The sequence below is a fragment of the Leucopleurus acutus genome, assembly GCF_964270905.1.
Source record: "Leucopleurus acutus genome assembly, chromosome: 13".
Lineage (NCBI taxonomy): Eukaryota > Metazoa > Chordata > Mammalia > Artiodactyla > Delphinidae > Leucopleurus > Leucopleurus acutus.
The window spans coordinates 68410635-68429434 of record NC_139155.1 but is presented as its reverse complement, the minus strand read 5'-3'; the positions used below and the strand labels follow the sequence as shown (position 1 = coordinate 68429434).

At 41.0% G+C, this 18800-nt stretch overlaps 1 protein-coding gene and 1 pseudogene across 2 annotated transcripts in view; one reads left to right on the top strand and one right to left on the bottom strand.

Moving 5' to 3' along the window:
- The window catches only part of ZNRF3 (zinc and ring finger 3), a gene marked incomplete at its 5' end in the record, with an annotated part of 147241 nt that overhangs the window by 44885 nt on the left and 83556 nt on the right, over positions 1-18800 (top strand). The window lies entirely within an intron of this gene.
- Positions 1077-4921, bottom strand: LOC309971036 (origin recognition complex subunit 4-like; annotated as a pseudogene). The gene has a single exon. The product of its transcript is annotated as an origin recognition complex subunit 4-like (transcript).

Genomic DNA, 18800 nt, shown 5'->3' with positions numbered 1-18800 from the left:
CATTCCATTCCCAAGTTAAAAAAAAAGCTGTATGATTCGCATATGAAGATTTTCTTCAGTTATATGTTCTTAAAGAGGGAAACAGTAGGTTTATAATTTATAGTGAGGCTTACACCTTGAGATTTGCAAGAATGGGGATAGGTGAAAGGGAGGTTTGTCAATTGTGGCATTTCCCTCCTTTGTGTGTAAACAGATTGTATTCCCGCAAAAGTACATATGTTGGTCCTGTCAATTTTAAAAGAGGCTAAATGGCATTAGTTATCTTGTCTTTTTCATACAGAGATTTTTTGAAAGTGGCTTAGGAAATAGACATCAAGATATAAACTACACTTCCCAGCTATAACTAGTTTAACAATTGAACGGAAGAATTCTGTTATTTTCACTTAGGGTGATCACCAAGGAAGCTAGTTTCATTTACATTTTTAGTGTTGCAAATTCTTTCGTTTATCCCATGACTTGCAAAGAAAATGGGGGTGGAAGAGCCCCACCTAGTCACATTTAGTGTCATAGTTCACACCAATGGATTCTCAGTTTTTTAGGGTAAAGGTGAAGGAAAGGGCAACACTTAGGTTATGGTGGTTTGAAAGAACCTGCGTTGTCTTCTAAAACCAAATGAAAATGCAAACCACAGTGGAATCTGCAAGGAATCTCTGCAGAAAGACCAAAACTGTTTCCACAGCGCTGCTCTGCAAAACAGATTCTTCAGGAAGTTAATTGTATATAATCATCATATATAGCATTATGATGTGGTAAATTTGAACCAACAGCTCTTAATTCCTCAGAGCCATTCACATGCATGTCCACAAAATTGGAAAGACTTTTTGTTTTTTTTTCTTAGTAAGATCCTGTTTCTGGTAGGGCACTTGGAGGGATCACATGCGTGAAAACTGCAGCAATGCCGCTAACATTCCTCCTCACCTGTTTTTCAATCTTTTGATTGTGCTGTTAACAGGCTACATTCCTCCTCTAGTAAATGAAAATATCTTTAAGCCATATTTGTTTACATTATTCTCAAAAGTTTTTTACTAGGGCTTTTTCAGATTTGGTTTTTATTTTACTGATGATGGTTTAAACAATTTAAGAGATGAAGTTAGTTTTAAAAATTTAAAGTATATTTTAGCTTCTCTGTATTAGGGAATATGGAAAGGGGAATATCAACATTCCTTCTCTGAAAAAATGTCTTTGAAATGTAGGCACGTGCTTCATTTGTATGACTTTTGCTAACCTATTTTTTCTAGTTTGTTTTATAGCTCTTTCACTGATGTTGATGGATTTTCTGTAGCTCTTATGGAGACAGGGAGGCAGATGAGTGCTCTTAATCTTTTAGTGGAATCTTAAGCTGATAAAAATTTGCAGTCTTCAAGCCAGTTCTTTAGGTACTTTTGTGGTCAGTGCCTTTAAAGCAGAGGGTACTTCCCTAAAACAGTTCAGAAAAATTTTTAAAGGGACAGTTTTAGCTCAAGTGCAAAATCCTTGCTTCTAGTAATAGTGAATCTACCATGGTAAGTATTTTGGCAAACTGTCCCCTAAAAATCTATAGACTATTGCATAGAACCAGGATGCAAGCCTTAGCTTTCATGAGACACTGCTGAAAAGTAATTGACAGTGATCTGAAAACTTAGAATGCCTAAGTATGCAAAGAATAGGTTGCAACTACTGAAGAGCTATTTTTATGCACAGAAATCTCATATTCCATTCTAAACGCAATACTTCTTCAAAACCAAGTAAATAATTTCTTAGAGTACACTTTTAAAAATACATGGTAAGGAACACGTTACTGAGCTTTGGTGTCAGCGAAATGAGTTGAATTCCAGGGTCTGTCAATCCTCTGGACAGGGCCACTACTGTGTTAGTTTTCTCACCTGTAAACAACAGTAACTAAATATCATTGGGTCTTTGACAGTTAAAAGGATTACAAACTGCACAAGGATAGGGACTCTCTCTTCTGTAAACCTTCCATGAAAAGAATAGGCAGTCAAATATTCTTGAATAAATGAAGTCACAACACTTAATGAATGCTTATTAAATTTCACTTTAAACATATACCAGGGACTTCCCTGGTGGTCCAGTGGTTAAGAATCCGCCTTCCAGTGCAGGGGACGTGGGTTCAATCCCTGGTCGGGTAACTAAGATTCCATACGCCTCCGGGCAACTAAGCCCTCACGCAGCAACGACTGAACCTGCATGCTCGCCTCGCATTGAAGATCCATTGCTGCCAAAATAAAAATAAATAAATAAACAAGCAAACATATACCAGTATTAGTTCATGGATTCCTGAATTTATAAGGTGATGCTTTGACATTTCCACATTCCTCATAGGGGTCTAATTTTTGTTACAAATAGATTTAGTTAACACTGTCACACACTTTCCATTATTTGTGGGAGTGGTTTTACAGGAATTTCGTAAAGTGCCTCTTAGAAAGACAAATGCTAGTCCCTAGAAGAGGCCCAAAAATCTGTATTTAAAAACCTCCTACAAAAGATTCTTCTGTAGATGGTATGAGTACCATATTTTAAGAAGTCTGGAAGAAAATGTTCAAACTTTTCGCTTTTTTCTTCCATGTGAACCATCTTCTAGCCAAACTGATCAGTCTCCTGAACTAGAAGACCTTCGTCTGGGACAGAAACCCAAATTTCCATGAATACAGAAAAACTGCAGCACCTCCCAATGGACCAAAAGATTACTCATTACACCTCAACTCTTACCATTGTTTCTTTACTGTTTTAAGGATTGTTAAAACATCTGGCTGCTGGGTTGAAATGAACTCTTCAAATGTACCACATAAATACTTCACAAATGTTAAATAAGCATGTGGTTCAATCCCTGAAAGAGTCATACTTATTTTTTTGAACAGCTACTTACAAAATAATCTAAATCACTGGAATTATAAATCATGTAACTGCTTGTGATTCAAAGGCAAGGCACAGCCATGATACTGCATATGTAACAGTCTCCATAAATACAAAAATACATCTTTATAAATATAGGAAAACATAGTAACATATCTTGTTAAAGGACAATAGCTTTTAGTTCTTTAGAGAAGTATGCCTGAAACTCCATAACTGAAGCCATGGTTATATTTATAACCAGTTTAAGGAGGATGTTGCCCACTGCCTAACATATGTAGGACAGTTAGGGTATTTCTGCAAAGCATTCATAATTTGTGTGTTATCCAGAAGTAGTTTCATCAGCCGTTACTCCCTCTCTGCATTTACTGATGTTCTTTCCAGGGGCCTTATTAATTCTAATTGTTGTAAGTGTTCAAAAGCCTTCATGACAACAGGTTTCTCAAAATTATAAACAGAATGGGCCCTCCTTTGAACAAACTTCTGAAACTCATTATAAACCATTTTAAAATTAAAGGGCTCCTCTTCATAGATGTCATTTAAATGTTTCATTGCTATGATAAGACAGATTTCCAAGACCGACAGACCACGTACAATATTTGCTTTAGAGTCCACGCTACACAGCTGGTTTGCCTCCATCAGATCTGCTGCAGTCATAAATGGTTGTGATGTTGTTACGCGATTTAAAGCAAGCCTCAGTAGCATGTGTAATGACCGCAGGTTTTTGCTGACATTGAAATGCTTCTGCAGCACTTCTTGCACACTTCTATCTTCTGAGAGACTCTGAACCTTCTCATTCCACTTCTCAGCGAAAATCTTGTCTGGAAATACTGCAGATAGAGATAATTGTTCTCTAAATATTTTAAGATACTGTGGAAAACCAAATGAATTCATTAAGTGTATCTGCCAGTGGAAAAATCGTGACTTCACTCTTTTTTCTAAGAGTTCCAAAATATGCAATCTACGTGTAAGACCAATAACTGCTACTGGAGTCTGTGCAAACTGAGAAATGTCAAAAAGATTATAGAGGAGCGTTTGGTTTTTATGATGAGCAAAAAGATCAAATTCATCTAACATGAAGATCGCTGGGCAACTACTAGTCCAGTCACCTTTTTTTAAAGCTTCCAGAAGAAATGAAAGGTTTTCAGCAAAGCTTCCAAAAACTTTATCTCCAACTACAGTTTCCAGATTTAACTGCCTTCAGGGCAATTTTATCATCGATCTGCAGCAGTCCATTTAAGTGAACTTGTAATACATTTTCACTCTCTCTTCTACTTCTATTAGTTCTTTCAAAGCATGGTTTATTAACATAGTCTTTCCTGATCCTCGGGGTCCAATAATGAGAGCAGAGTTACTTTCTCCATGGATAGCAGTTCTTTTCAGCAGCTCAATTAAGTGTTTATATTGTACTTGTACTCCAAATAGGTTACTATGTGGACTCTGATGACAAAATCTTTCACGTAAAATTCTTTGTACCCGCGAAAGGTATTCTGCTTGTATTAAGTTGTTACTCTTTGATTTACGACTGCTCATTTCAACAAATTGAAATCCAGGGCAGAGCAGGATTCTGGGGACCGCAGGAATCCCTTCATAGGCTCCTCTTGCCGCATACTCTGCTCTGCCTCACCTGCTGCCGCTGCCAGCGATACACCCATACTCCCTTTACCATGGCTCTCATGGAGCTGAGCCAGCAGGCAGAGCAGCCCCTTGAGGGCCTCTGAAAGCAGAGCTGAAGTACAGACTCCAAGGGTCTTCTGCACGAGGTGGAAGGAGTCTCGGGATGTACCTGGAGGGGAGGAAGCCAGCCGGGCATTATAAATACTCCCGGGGCCTCGGAGTAGGATGGCAGAGGATATCCGGGGCCATTCCAAAGGCAGGGCTGATAGGCTCACACCTTGTTCATTTGAGCTGCTACTACATTCATGTTTTAGGAATTTTTTTTTTTTTTAATTATGAAGATGAGTCTCTACCTCTTAAACTGTTAGTTGTCATGCCCTGGCTGGTGCTGTTAATACACAACTGAGACTGGAGGCCATAAATTTGAAGATGATGAGCTGTTGCCAGCAAACTTTCCTCTTACAATAAAAAATTTTTAAAAAAAGAAACCCTGCCCCCCTGCCAGATTTGTTTGTCTGAAACTTGTCTCTGTAGGTATCCCAGGGGCTCCCATGGAAGCTGGCCTGGGATGGTGGGGAGACAAGGGAAGGGACAGAGCAGGTCAATCTGAGTTGGGACTGGCCTGTGCTTGCATCCTGGTGCACGTGCTGTGTCAGGGCCTGCATCTGGGCTTAAAATGCTATTCATTCATCAACATACTGACCCCCTTTTCAAGTTTCATTTTTCTGTTGTTTTGACTATAAAAGTGACACTTTTTATAAAAGCAGTTTCTGTGATCTGGAACAGGGTTCTCAAACTTTTACGTGCATCAAAATCATCTGGCCCCCACCTCAAGAGAGTCTGATTCAGCGGCCCTGGGGTGGGGCCTGATAATTTGCATTTCTAACAAGTTTCCAGACATCACTGCTACGGCTGATCTGGCAACCACCCTTTGAGAACCACTGATCTAGAAGGTACAAGGAAATGAGCACCATCTTCAATCTTACCACTCAGAACCATTGTTAACATTTGAAATGTAGTGAATATATATTTATGTATATGGACAGAGTTTTAAAAGCAAAGATGGTTCTGTGCTATACATATTATTGCTTTTACCTTGCAGCATGTGGAACTTCCCCCACCAGGGACTGAACCTGCACCCCCTGCAGTGGACACACGGAATCTTAACCACTGGACCGCCAGGGAAGTCCAAAACAAACTTTAAATTTTAGAATTGTTTTAGACTTAAGATAAGCTGCCAAGATAGTGAGTTCCCATATACCGTTCACCCAGTTTCTCTTATTGTTAATGTCTTACATTATTGTGGTACATTTGTCACAACTAAGGAACCAACAGTGGTACATTACTGTTAACTCCACACTGTTTTTGCTTTTAATGAAAATATTACTTTTAATGTTTTTTTATAATAAGATTCAAATATCAGAACTGAATAGTGACAGAAGGAAAAGACCTCTTTACTCCTCCCATCTCATTACCTATATATTTCAGAGTATTTTTCTGTGCACTTATATACCTATGTAATCAGACCACACACACACCTTTTTTTTTTCTCATTTAATATGTCTTGAAAGTTTTTCTTTATCAGTATATCTAGATCTGTCCCATTGTATTTCAATGGATAGCACACATTGCTTGGAACCCTTTTAAAACTTAATAATATCAGTTTCCAGAATTTAAGTCTAGTGGATGAAAGGTGAGGTAGGGCATACCTCCCTTTTATCTTGCATTGGAGGTTAGACATTATTTGCGGGCCTCTGTGGAGTACTTAGCATGTTCCAGGCACTGCCAAGCCTTTAGCATGCATTATCTAACACACTTATCAAAACAACCTTATGAAACAGGTATCATTATTGTCCTTATTAACAGATGAGGAAACAGGGTCAGGGAGGTTAAGCGAGCAAAACCCTTTGACGACTTTCTAGCTGAAGCAGGCTCTCTGGCGTTTTCGAGTGTCGTGAGCCACTCAGTTTAGTGTGACCATGGTGTGTTTGTTCAGCTTTCCTGTGTGCCACACCCAGTGCTAGAATATGAAGGTGAAGGATGTCGTTAAGGAACTTGGGCTAGTTGGGAGGACATGCATGTAAACAAATAATTATAGGCTAAGAATTACACCGGAGGTTTAAAATTACTGGTGGGGTTTTGACACCTTAAAAAAAAATCCACTGGAGGAGGGGATGTGTGCTTGGAACTGTTGCATTGCCGAGGTGCAGAGGGAAATGCAGCATCAGACTTGGCAATCTGACCTGAGTTCGAAGTCTAGTGTTACTTTTCAGCTGAGTGACCCTAGGTAAGGGCACTTAGCCTCTCTGAGTTTTTGTTATGAGTATCTTAAAAAATACTTCTTATGGGCTTCCCTGGTGGCACAGTGGTTGAGAGTCCGCCTGCCGATGCAGGGGAGACAGGTTCGTGCCCCGGTCCGGGAAGATCCCACATGCTACAGAGCATGCTGGGCCCGTGAGCCATGGCCGCTAAGCTTGCGCGTCCGGAGCCTGTGCTCCGCAACGGGAGAGGCCACAACAGTGAGAGACCCGCGTACAGCAAAAAAAAAAAACAAAAAAAAAACTTCTTATGGTTGTAAGATTAAATAGATACATAGTAAGAGCGAGCTATTGTTATGCTTAATAAATACACAAATATATATTAAATATTTTATATATTTAGTGGGCTTAATAAATATAAATGTGTAATCTGTGCCACATCAATTGCTGAGTGGAAACTTGGAGGACTTCCCTGGCGGTGCAGTGGTTGGGACTCAGCGCTTCCACTGCAGGGGGCACGGGTTTGATCCCTGGTAGGGGAACTAGGATCATGCATGGTATGCGGCGCGGCCTAAATTAAGGGAAAAAAAAATCCTTGGAAAGTTCTAGACAGAAATAAGTAAGAAGCCAAATCTCACAGTCTGTTATCTCTCGAGACCGAATCCTGAAGGCCTCCCGGGACGCCTCATGCCCCCATCTTGCCCTCTCTTGATGGGCCTCGCTCTTGGCACTTACCCCTCACTCCCACGTGCATTTTATTCTTTTCGTGCCTTCTCTCCTCTGTGTAACTGCAGTCTCTTTGAAGAGCAGGTTCTCTGCCTTTCATTCTTGTGTCCCCTGCAGTTAAATGGAAACACGTTGAACATCAGTTGCAGAACCAGGTGCTTTAGGAGGGGAGGTGCACGCTCTCCTTGCCAAGATGGTCGAGCTTAAAAAGGATGGTCTTGGAAGAGTTTTTTCATCTCTCCCAACTATTCTTCCCCCCTGGGTTTTTCAGGCCTTTTACACCCAAACTTCAGTTTTTAACATGGATGGGTCACTCAACATTTTGTTCAAGATTTTTAATGAACTGTATCTTAATATATGAGTAGTCTGTGTTATGAGTTAACTTAGTCCTCGGATCTTTCACTGGGAAGAAAGATTTATGTTGATACTCCCCGCCCCCCAACTTAGAAAAGCAGAACAAAACCTCAGCAGGCCTGCGTCTTGTGTAGCCAGGACAATTCCGACCAGACTGCCACAGGTTAGATAAAATGCCTTTTTCCTTTTTCCTTTCCTACTTATGCTTGGGGTAAAGAACCTTCTCGCAAAGATTCTGGACCAGCAAAGCTGGAATAATATTGTAAAGAAGTTTTGGTTGAAGATGAAGCTAAGTGAGTTGAAGGAAAGAGTAGCTTCTTTGCTGTGTAATGGCTTGGAGAAGTTTCTAAGTTTGTCCTGGGGGATTGGCGGTTAAAACATGGTCCATGTCAACCTGAACTGTCTAAATAGTAATCTGGAGAAGAAATAAGGCAGTGTTATTTTTTTTCTCCTTTCCCTTGAAAATTGGCTGAACCCCACACGTTGGTTGGAAAGTGGGCTTGACTTGAGTATGTGAAAATCCACTTTCCTAGATCCAAAGAGCAGGACTCCCACTTCTGAAGGGTAGTAACAGAGAGCCAGGCGAGGTTTCTGCCGTTTTGTGTTTTTTTTTTTTGAAGGAGTTTGCTCCCCCTAAGAGAGCCAACTATTCAGAAAACTTAATCACAGGTTCTTCCTCCATTCAGACTTAATCTGGTCATTCAGAGGCCCTTTCCCTCCCCTTCAGAGGCTGCTGGCACCTGACCTGGGGCCACAGAGGTCTTCCTCTGGGCCTTTGGAAGGCTGAGAGGGCAGGAGCAAGTTTGATTCTTTGGGTTAGGGGGTTGGGTTGGGTCTCTTAAACTTAATCTCCAGTTGTGAACTGTAAGGGAGACCAACTCCCCTTTATCATTTACCATTGCAGCCAGAAGCTTCTAATGGTTTCAGCCAAAAATATTTATGAAAATGACCCAATATAACAAAAATGTATTTAACTGAGGTTGTTCATTTTATGGACAGTTGTTCCTTTTCAGGCACTTGAATCACCCTCATGAATTCCTTTTTTTTTTTTTCCCTCCTCGTTTTCTGTCTTCAGTTCTCTAACATGTTAAGTGACAGTGGAAGGTACTCGAGAAGTCTTTCTTCATATAAATAAGTGCCTACATCTCTCCTCATACTTCTCTTTTCTTTTTTTTTCTTTTTAATTTTTATTGGCGTATAGTTGATTTACAATGTTGTGTTAGTTTCTGCTGTATAGCAAAGTGAGTCAGTTATACATATATCTACTCTTTTTTAGATTCTTTTCCCATATAGGCCATTACAGAGTACTGTACTTCTCTCTTTTCTTGACACTAAAAAACAAAACAAAACAAAAAACCCACAAGAGTAGAAGTAGGGTTCTGAGAAGTCCTGTGTTGGTGGCAGCATTGGCGGCTGAGGAAGAAAGTGATGAGACCCTGGCACGCTGATTAGGAGCACTTGCTTGTTTACTAGCTGGGTGGCAATAAAAGGTGTCTAGAGTACTGCAGACTTATTTTTGTTGATTTGAATTCAGAGTTTATTTCATTTTTATTTTTTTAATTTCATGTTTACTCTTTTCCACTTGGCTGAGGACAAATACAGATAAAGTCTTGGCCTATTGAAAGAACCATTTAAATTTGTTTTTTTTTTTTTTTTAACACAGCACATTTTATATCCGCAAAATGTGATGAAGACAGAGCCATTCATAAAAACAGATTGCACAAGTCTGTGACTTCTGAGTGTTTACCCTGGAAGAAATCACCCGTGCCATTTTAGCCTTGCCCTTTCACATGGGATATGGTTCTGTGATTGAGTTTCAGGCCTGAACCCTTTGTGTGTGTACATCTAGCCCCATGAACCTCTCACCTGTTTCAGGAAATCATTTTGAGCAAAATGATACCTTCTTTGAGAGTCTGAGCACTTTCTCAGCAGAGCCATGTGATACAGACACAGAGAGCAGGGTGAGGACATACAGATGTGTCCACCTGCCTGTGGGCCTGACTTCTGTGAAAACCCACCAGAACCAACAGATGGACTGTTCTTTGGGAGCACTTTGTTTCAGAACTTCATATAGCACATCAAGCAGCCAGAAGCGAAGACGAAGCTTTAGCCCCTTTCCTTGTCCCTAGACCTTTATGGTTGTCGCCCATGACAACCAAGAACTTCAGCTTGGGATTTGGGAGACCTGGCTTCCAGATGAGCTGGGGGAAGGGCCTAAGGTCTGTCTTCATTCGGAGTGAAGGAATGGGACTTGATTCTCTAGTGGTCTCTTCCCCCTGAGTCCTGTGTGATTTCTGTGCACCAGTGCTACATCTGGGGTTGGAGAGCTCAAATGCAAAAGGGATTATTTGAGATGTCCACTTAGGGGCTGTGAATCCTGTCGACTCTTGTGCTTTTTACCTGGAAAAATGAGGGCAGCTTTTACCCAAATTAAAGGCCGCCCTGAGATTCCCCTATTTGGATTCTGTGGGCAAGTGGTAGGTCTACTCTTCTTTGTGGCTGCTGTTGCTGTATTGGGAAGGGGGCATTTGGACCAAGGATTTAGAGATTTTTCTGCCGGGAGGTGATCACATTTGTACTGAGATGGTGCTTAAGGCTGATACTTGCCGTTTTATCACTAATGGCTGTTTCTCTTTCCATAGCCGTGGGTTTTATCTGGCCGTCTCTCAGGTACATTGACAGTTTTGACTCGCGCTTAAAAAGGCAAGTTCAGGAAATGCTATTTTCTGTGTTTCTTCTTTTCCTACTTTCCCCCTTGTTGAGCATCACAAAACTGCCAGGTTTTATGTTCCACTGGGCAGTTGCTGCTGGTCTGATGTTTTTCTCTCCCCTTCTTCCTCCTCCTCCTGTGCCCCCTCCCCCGGAGACGCCCCTCCCGCATCCATGCTATGCTCTGAGGGGAGCTGTACCTTTGTGGTTCTTCTGCAGCTGCCGGACTTTGATGGGGACATGCTTGCTGCCTCTACACTTGCTTCCCGTAGCAACCGGCTCTTTGAAGATGACCTCTTGCTGTTTGCCTGTTGTCTCTTGTGTTGGATTATAGATGAGAGATTTACCAGGCTGGGGGTAGGAGCCTGCTGTTAGCACATTTCTTTTAGGGTTCCCAGCGTCCCTCAGCCTGTGCTTTCTCTTTCCAGAATATGAGGTTTTACGGGGGTGGGGGTGTGGAGGGGATATTTGTGCAGAATCAAGCACAGTTTTGAGTGTGTAGGATTGCCCTAGTTGTGAGATAATGTGGAAATAGTTGCTGCAGTGATTCCTTACTGAAGCTATTTGGTTTACTTTTCATTTTTATTATAATGTGATTAACACTTATTAGGAGGGGAGGGCACTCTTTGGCCCCCCACTCCCCCCAGGTGTTAGTATGTTGGCAGTAAACTTGCTTCCCCATGTAATCTGAGTGCTGGGAATTGCCGAAGTACCTAAATCTCCACACACTTGAACACCCGTGTTTTCCCCCAAAGCATCAATTTTTCTTTCTTTACAGCAGCAGAATCCCCTCACATGTGGCCCCTGTCTTGCTTGGACAGCCTCTGATGTGCTGTGCACAGCTAGTGTGTGGATTTCTGTTCAGCTCTGTGAACTTGCCTTGGACAGAATGAGGACATTGTGGAACAGCAAGGATTCCAAAGGAACCTTGGATTAAAACAAAAACTAGCCTTTTTTTTTTTTAACCTATCCAGGTGACAACGGCTAAAATAATAGTAGCACACATTTTAGTAAAAAGGTACAAGAAAATAGACATTTTTATGCACTGCTGGTAGGAGGGTTGTTTGTAGCAGCGTACATATCAAGAGCCTTAAAAATATTCATACTCCTTGACTCAACAGTTTTTCTTCTAGGAATTTATCCTAAAAAATAAAAAACAAAATCAGAGGTGCATATCAAGATTTTTGTGTGAGGATGTTCACTAATATGTTATTTATGATAAAAATTGTCAACAATGAGGATATCTGGCTGGCAAAGTGATAGTGCTTTTGTTCATATAGTAGAGTGCTTTACAGACATTAAAATTGTTTGAGAGTATTTAATGTCAAGGGAAAATGCTCATAAATGGGAAAAAAACAGAATATAATAATGTAGTATAGGGAATTCCCTGGCGGTCCAGTAGTTAGGGCTCTGTGCTTCCACTGCAGGGGGTATGGGTTCAATCCCTGGTTGCGGAACTAAGATTCTGCATGCTGCGAGGTGCAGCAAAAAAAGTGTAGTATATCATATGATCCTACTTTTTTTTCATTAAAAAATAAGAAAAATTGTATGGCATACATAGAAAAAGGCTATAATGAAATACTACCTCTCAATTTTTTCTCCGGTAATGAGATTTTGGGGTGTGTTAATTTTCTTCATATTCCGAGTTCTTCAGTGATCAGATAATTACTTTTATAAGCTGAGAAATTTAAAAAATTGATTCCCTACAGATTAACCCACAAAGTACATTGATAATATTTTCCTTCAAAGCTAAGTATTTTTTAAATAGGTGAGCCAAGATAATGCATCTCTTCTTTGTTTTTTTTGTCATGAGAATGTGCTTGTGTTTTTTTTTCTTTTTTTTTTTTAAATTGATGCAACCATCATTCTTTGTGTGAGAGAAATGGCTTTGCAGCTTTAAGAAGTTGTGGTTTTATCCAAAAGGAAGTTCTATCCCTTAGCAGGAATTCAATAAAATAATATATCATCTTTTGTAATCATGCAATGATGCCTGACTTCAAAGTGACTTACTAGTTTGTGGGCATTGGTGTTTGGATTGGTTGTTTTTGGCAAAGTCCAGCTGGACTGTCCATTTGTTAAAGGTGGATGCATGGCACTGGGCTTTGGAAGCCCTTCTGTTTGTTAGTGGTTGAAATCACTAGTTATGGACCTTACCTTTATTTGGAAATATTTGTGATTTGGGGGAAGAAAGAGAAGTTTCGCAGGTGATGGTTCTATGAGCAGGTTATCTAGGGGCATCAGAGTGGTGGGAGAGTGTTTTGGGGACCGGAGGGCGTGTTTCATTTGTGTTTGACAGTAGCCGATGGCGGCTGATGGTAGGAAGATCTGCACTGTCTGTTAAGGTGAACTTGACTATGAGGTTGGTTGAGTTATTCAGCTAGGCTACAAGCCTTATGCTTCTTCAACCCTCACTGTCACCAATTACTTGGGAAGCTCATAAAGCTGGGAGGAAGAGAAATATAGCACTCATTTCTTGGGAAGGCATTGAGAGGCAAGTCTAGAATGCTGGAATATGGGTAAAACTAGCTTCTGTTGGGTTCATCTTGTGGGAGGGACTGGTGAAGTTAGGGTTGGCTCTCCTGAGAGGGTTTAGTTTTTTAATATCTCTTCTATTTTGAATCCTTTAAATAGGCACATGTGGGAATCCACAGGTGTCTAGATGGAGTTTTCTTTTAACTGGTATCCTGTTATTAACCATAGATTACTGAATAACGTTACATCGTATGGACACCACATTTTGTTTATCCATTCATCAGTTTATGATCATTTGGGTTGTTTCCACTCTTTGGTTATTATAAACAGTGCTGCTGTGAACATTCATGTTCACGTCCTTGTGTGGACATGTTTTCATTTCTCTTGGGTGTAAACGTACCAGTAGAATTGCTAGGTCATACGGTAACTCTATGTTTCATATTTTCAGGAACTACTAGACTATTTTCCAAGTGATTGCACCATTTTACATTCTTATCAGCAGTGCATGAGGGTTCCAATTTCTCTCTGTCCTCATCAACACTTGTTGTTGTCTGTTTTTTTGATTATAGTCATCCTAGTAGATGTGAAGTAGTACCTCGTGTTCTGATTGCATTTCTCTGGGGCTAATGGTGTTAAGCATCTTTCCGTATGCTTATTGGTCTTTTGTATATCTTATTTGGAAAAATGTCTACTCAGATCCTTTGTCCACTTAAATTGGGTAATTCTTTTTTTTATTGTAAGAGTTCTTAATGCTCATAAAGTTTTTTTTTTTTTTAATATTTATTTATTTGCACTGGGTCTTAGTTGCAGCACGCATGCTCCTTTGTTGTGGCATGTGGACTTACTGGTTGCGGCATGCGGACTCTTAGTTCTGGCATGCATGTGGGATCTAGTTCCCCAGCCAGGAACGAACCTGGGCCCCCTGCATTGGGAGCGCAGAGTCTTACCCACTGGATCACGAGGGAAGTCCCTCATGAAGTATTAAGGTGCACAAAGAGATTTTCTTTAGGTGGGTTGTATCTACTGATATTTGCCAGGTGAGAAATTAAAACAAAAACTTTAAAAATATTTAATTTTAAAATATGCTTTAGAATAATAATAAACCTATTACATGTTAACATAACTAACATTTTTTATGAAACAATATTATGCTTTGGAAAATATAGTGAAGAGTGGTCTTTTTAATATTTTTATCTCTTTAATATCTGGCTTAATAGAAGATAGTTGGATTCTCACATCTACTTCTGTACCCAGTTTGTTTTGATATGCTTTGGTTGAAGTATATGAAGAAAATCTGGCCTTATACAGATGTGTAGTTGGAAAAGGGAGAAGTATTTTATTAGTTTCTTAAGATAATTGTGGATATCTTTGATACTATATCAAAACTCAGCAAGAGGTAGTTTCTTGAAGGTTAATTGTAATGTGGAACCTGAAGCCATATAGATGAACTCTTCATACTCTTTTATGTTGAAATCCATTGGTCTTGCTTGCACTTTGAATGGGTCTGTTACTAATGAATGATTTTGTATTATCGTGCATTGGTTATTTAGAAAATACTGATTCACTGAGTCATATGCCTCTTTCAAATGCTGACACATTTCATTATATAGTATTAAAAAATCACGTTTGTTAATATCCTCATCATCCTCATTAGGAAAGTCTTTAAGTAGTATTGGGATTCTGTCAAGCACATGGTGGTAGATACAAATTTCCCCAAATTCTAATTTTGCTTGGAAGCTCAGATTTTATTGTTGGCAACAAATATTGTCAATTGTTTTCCTTGAAGTGGCAGGCTCATTTCATTCGTGAGAAAATGTCTGCCCTATACTTATCTGTATAACCATACTTTGTCAGTTATTCTTTTAAGTAAAAATGGTGTCCCATAAAAAAGTGGCTAGTTCAGTTTGCAACTCACAATTGCACAAGTACTTTATCATGAAGCAACCATGTGCTTTGGTATGCAGCAGAAGTGCTCTACGCATACTTCCTTTGTCACACAGAATATTAAAGAAGAATGTACTCAGGAGTTGGGAGCTAATAAAATAAAAAACAATAAAATAAAAATAGTTTTTATTCATCAGTGTTCTTCATCAGTATTGCTTCGTCAGCATTCTTAAGGAAACTCCTTTTTCTGATTGCAAGTATACAGTAGTCAGGAGTGCAATCTGGCGCCACAGCCTTGATTCACTCAACAGTATTATCCCACTGTTACATTTACACAATCAGTGCAAATGTCGGCACAATGTAAAAGGAAGTTGTTGTCTTAGTATTATTACAAATACGGTATTGCCCTCGCAGATTCTTTTAAAAGGTTTAAGGACCACCCCCACTGCCGCCCCACCAGGAGCTTATAGAGTGGACTTTGAGAAACATGGGCTAGATGGCATTTAATGGAAATTGGGGTGAAATTGTTTTGAAGGCACTTGCCTCTCTGTTATCTCAGATGTTAGCACACATTTGCATGATGATAGTGACAGTGTGTGTGTATGTGTGCGTGTATTATGCACCTTGTAGTTGGACATTCTTCCTAGTCTTCAGCAATATTCAGAATCACAAAGCTATTACCACTGAGGCGCCTTTGAAAATAAAATGCCTTCCCGTTTTCTTTTCTTTTTCTTCCAAGAAAAAGCCTCTCTTCATCACCCACCTTTGCCAGATGTGATGTTTCCTTATTTCATGTTTTGAGTTTGAGAAAACAGGGGCCCTCTAGGGCCTTCCTGCATATGTCTGTTTCTCAGGACACTCCTTACTCTGGAAACCCTAGATGGGTATCTAGCTCAAGCCCAGGCCAGTGGCTGGCAATGACCTGATCCTTGCCATGTAAATCCTCACTGAATGGCATGAGACTCAAAGTTAGCAGTTCACGGAATTGTAAGGTGAGCCCCGTTTCCCAGCCAATTATGACCCGATCTAAAGCCATAGCTGGACCATTAATGTATTTTGGGCCTTGTTCTCTTTTATATCTTGCCAGACTCGGAGAGTCTACTGTATAGCTCCTGGCAACAGGCCTCTGCCAAAACTGTTTATGAATGTATCATTTTACACCTCATTTTTCCTGTTTCCCCTTGTGATGGCACCTTGCCTGTGTTTCTCTCCCACATCTTTCTGCCCACTTAAAAAAAATTATTCATTTAACTTATTCCTGCATTGTGATACAGACTTTTGACTTCTGCAGTTACTTATTGTGCAAGAGATGCTAAAGAATGAAAATGCTAATTTCTTACAGGACCCTTTCTTTCTCAACTACCAGTGATTCTCCAAGGGCCCTCTTATGGGGTTGAATTATGTCCCTTCCCCCAAATTCATGTGTTGAAGCTTTAACCCCCAGTACCTCAGAATGTGACCATTTTGGGAGATAGATTCTTTAGAGAGGTAATCAAGTAATGAGGTAATGAGATCATTAGGGAGGGTCCTGATCAAATATGGCTGGTGTCCTTATAAAATGGGGAAATCTGGACACAGACACGAACACAGGGAGAACCATGTGAAGATGGGAAGCAGTGATGGGGTGATGATTCTACAAACCATGGAATGCCAAAGATTGCCAGCAGCCCCCCCCCCCCACCCGCCCAGAAGCGAAGGGAGAGGCGGGAACAGATTCTCCCTCAGCCGTCAGACACCTTGATCTCTGACTTCTGGCCTCCACTCCACTGTGAGACAGTGCGTTGGTGTTGAAACCACCCAGTCTGTGGCATTTGTTAGGACAACCCTAGGACCCTGATCCTGGTTTCAAGGCTGACTGCTCTCCCTCGTGGCCCCGTGGTTCTGTTATTCACCTTGGACCTTTGTTCCATAGGTCGCACCATGGATGGTCTCCCAGGGCAACCTGTGCCACCCCCCCGTGTGAGGGTCCTGCTCAGAGCAATGCTCCCTTAGTGCTCTCACTGATGAGGAATGCAAGGTTGAGGATGGCATCCTCTGGAGGAATGGAGAGAGACGGTATTGGACCCCGGGGCAGGCAGCTTCACGCATCTGCACCCATCCTTTCCCCGGCACTGATGAGAGATGTTGAAATCTGCCTGGCCTCCTCTTGCTCCCCTTTCCTGCGGAGCAAGGAGTGTTGAGCCAGAATGGGTACATTTGGCTTTATTTTCTCCAAGTGCTTTCTCCCTGGGACCCTCCTGCGGGTTCCCAGCTGACCGCCTGTTTGCACCACACTGCAAGGAGAGGTGGCCAAGAAAAGCGAGCTGCTGGAATGCTCGGGGCCCCGAAACATTGCTCTTCGTGGTAGTTTGGTTCTTGCCAGGATGTCCTTGTAAAACTTTTATGAAGATGTTGTTGTACTTGCATTGGAGGTTGAAAATTGCTGTTAACTTTGCTAAGTCCCGTGTCCCCCAGGAATGTGGGCCACTGAGGAAATGCCTCCGGCCCTCCCTTCTGGACGGGCGCTGCGCTGTGGCAGCTGCCTGCGCAGAAAGTTGAGCTGGATGGATGGATTAAGGGACATCAGCTAGGCCTTTGTTTAAAAATATTTAAAATATGTTTGAACCTCCCTTTATCAACAAAGAACAGTTCCTTTCGGCAGAGAGAAGTTTTTCATTTCCATGTTTTTTTTGCAATTTTGTTTGGTCCTTTTGTATATTCGTGACTTTGGTAAAGTGTTCCCATTCACATTTTGAAAGCCGAGTACAAAAGGCGCTGCTTAATGTTCTATTTTGCTTAAGGGAAAAGAGCAGTTTACTTCTATTAAGAACATAATGTTTATGAAGATAATCTTCTCTGGCTTGAGTTAATTTTTTCTGGTGCTGAGCTTTGACGATTAAAAAAAAAGAACATGTTTGAGAATGTGTGCATTTTAAACTTCTCTGGAATTAGGAGTTAATGGAGGCATATCAGTAATGAGAATGAGCTTTGCAAGTTACAAAGAAATAAAAATGAAAGAGGTTCCTATGTCGGGGTCTGTGCTGCTTTTAGAACCAGGAGTATTAACCAGCTCAGAGTCCTTGACTATTAAGGTATTTTGAGTTAAATGTCAGAATAAAGTATTCTCCTAAAATAAGATCCAGGTTTTTCCTTGCCTTCCTCCGTGATGATCCCAGTTTTGTGTATCAGGTTTCTGCTTAACTTCAGATCTTCTCTGGGCATTTGCCCAGAGTTATTAGAAACCTGAGCTCCTTCTCTACATATGTGCAGGAAGGGCCAGCATGTTGCACAACTCTAGGGGCCCCATTCATCTGAGTAGATGAGACCAGGGTGTGAAGGGTGCCGGCTGGAGCCGGCTGCGTGCAGCCCTGAGTGCAGGTGCCGACAGGAAAGGCATGGTGGGTGGGGGCCCCTGCTTTGGGGGTCATTTATTACATAATTACTTTTAGAAACAGACCCTGGGCATAACCTTTGATATTCTGTGCCCTTGATGAACCAAATCATTCATCTTGAGAAGTATTTGGCCAACCCTGGCTTATGGCTTTTGCCCTCCAGCCACTAGCTTAGCCACAGCTTGACAGGGGTGAGACCACAGCTTGTGAAAGATCAATCCAGAGAATTATCAGTTGTCTCTTAAGGTTGTCCTGAAATTGCTTGCAGGCCAGCCCTGAAGTTTAGGAACAGAATGTACTTGCATTTCTCCTTTTTATACCTTTCTCCTGCAAGTATTCCTTCCTGTCCTTCAACTGATTCTGGAGACTGGAATCCAAGTGAAGAAAATGAAAGGGGCTTTAGGTAAACATTCTAGAATATTTCAAAAGTTTCAGGGTTTTGGATTGAGGTTAGGGATGCGCCGCCCACGACCGAGGTTCCACTCTGCCCTGAAAGGAATTCTCTCTAGTCAGTCACGTTTCAGCCGTTAATCAGACATTTAACAAATGGCTGGTGCGACTA